Source organism: Cibotium barometz, chromosome 2 (genome assembly GCF_041138505.1).
Source record: "Cibotium barometz isolate CiBa-2024 chromosome 2, ASM4113850v1, whole genome shotgun sequence".
Classification (NCBI taxonomy): domain Eukaryota; kingdom Viridiplantae; phylum Streptophyta; class Polypodiopsida; order Cyatheales; family Cibotiaceae; genus Cibotium; species Cibotium barometz.
Window position 1 is genome coordinate 69364674 of NC_141047.1, and position 2304 is coordinate 69366977.

The window sequence follows — 2304 nt, forward strand, 5'->3', positions numbered from 1 at the left end:
ACACTATGTAGAAGCTTGTTAGTAAACAATTATCATATACTGTGGTAGTTAGCATACAATATATATGCTAGTTAGCATATACTGTATGCTAGTAAGCACATGCTATATAGTAGCTAGTGAGTATACAGTTAGCATATACTATGCTAGTTAGCATACCCTATATGCTAGTTAGCATACACTATATACTAGTTGGCATATATTGTATGCTAGTTAGCATACGCTATATGCTAGTAAGCACACAATATAAATTAGGTAGTTAGTATACAGTTAAATACTAGTTAGCATACACTGCATGCTAGTTAGCATACGCTTTATGCTAGCTAGCACACACTTTGAAGAAGCTTGTTAGTCAGCATATACTGTATATGCTAGTCAGCATATAGTTAGCATATACTGTTTGCTAGTTAGCATATAGTATATGCATATACTGTATGCTAGTTAGCATATTCTTTATGCTAGTTAGCACACACTATGTAGAAGCTTGTTAGTAAACAATTATCATATACTGCGGTAGTTAGCATACACTATATGCTAGTTAGCATATACTGTATGCTAGTAAGCACACGCTATATAGTAGCTAGTGTGCACACAGTTAGCATATACTGTGCTAGTTAGCATACACAATATGCTAGTTGGCATATACTGTAAGTTAGCATACACTATATGCTAGTTAGCATACACTATATGCTAGTCGGCATATACTGTATGCTAGTTAGCTTACGCTATATGCTAGTAAGCACACAATATAAACTAGGTAGTTAGTATACAGTTAACATATACTGTGCGAGTTAGCATACAGTATATGTTAGCCTATACTATATACTAGTTAGCATACTTTATATGCTAGTTAGGATACATTGTATGCTAGTTAGCATACGCTTTATGCTAGCTAGTACACACTTTGTAGAAGCTTGTTAGTACACAATTAGCATATACTATGGTATTAGTAAGCATACACAAGATACAAAATAGAATAAAAGACCATGACGCTCATGTCAAAAACCGAATGGCATGCTGTTATAGATTGCTTCATAATCTTCGGGGGTGATTGTGTACATTTGCCTTCTCTTTTGCATGTGTTTCATGGGTATCTTGATACAACGTACAAGATTTGAAAGTATGTGAACAATAGGTTGATTGTAGTCTAGTTTGAAGGTGTATGCATCCACTTGCTTATAATATAGTCCTTGCACGACATAAGAGCCTTTGTCAATTACATTGTTCCACTCATCAATGTAACCCTATTTTGCCTTTTCTTTTACTGCAATGCACTTTACCAAGTAAAAGTCTACATTCTCATCATTGGTTGTAGCATCCGGATTCACTGCAAAAGTGTCACCAACACACAAAGCACTACTTAATGCATCATGGTGGCCTTCATACACAAATTTTTCATATCCAATGATCTGTCCTTCGAGGGCATCATCAGTCGGAGTGTCTTCTTCATCCTCAACTTCATCTGACAATGGCATCAGAATGTGATAATCCCAAGGCTGCACATGAGATTTGTTAGTGCAGCGATTCCAACTATGATTCATGCATGCATCACAAAAGCATGCCAATGGTCTTGTGGCAATGGCAGTTGCATCCTGCCGGTTGTGATCGCAAAAAGCGTGCAAGGTGCGAGACTTCTCAACCGTGGCACAATTCCATTTAACCTCCCTGTTTACATCACCTACTTTGATCTCCCAAAACACACGGGCACGTTCCCTTTCTTTTAGAGGATATGATGTAGCTGCTCCCTTTGATAGGTTGGCTTGGAAATAGGCAACCACATCTGCAGCACACTTTAAAGTGGCCCCATTAGGCTTCAACTATTCATGTGTCAACGATCTTTTAACAACTGCGCCTGCACCGTCATGCTCTCCCTTGCTATGTCCTGATCCAAAGAAGAACTAGCTCATCTCCATTCTTGTCAGTCCAGCATACCTTGCAACAAAATAGAAAGGCCTAGCAGCCTTAAACTGTGAGGTAGCACCATCTGACCAGACCCAATGACGTTTTGGAGTGACACCTTCTCTCTGTAACCAGCCACAATGCAGCATAAAACAATGTTGGACAAACAATGTGTCATGCACTTTGTCATCTGATATGAAGAAGTGGATTTTCTTGACTACTTCCCCTTCCCTGCGGTAGTATGTTATGTGCACAAAAATAGTTACTTGACTTGAGTGCGAATGCATGGATTGAATCTCATTTTGCTCCTTGAATGCATAGTTTTCTGCAAAGTCTACAACCGACACAACCACATCGTCAGGAAATCTAAGAATACAATCCCTGAACTGTTGTGCTTGCCATCGAACG

At 38.8% G+C, this 2304-nt stretch overlaps 1 pseudogene; it reads right to left on the reverse strand.

The window, feature by feature from the left end:
- Nucleotides 1–995: 995 nt before the first annotated feature.
- LOC147641407 (uncharacterized) lies at nucleotides 996–1597 on the reverse strand (annotated as a pseudogene).
- Between the last annotated feature and the right edge of the window lie 707 nt (nucleotides 1598–2304).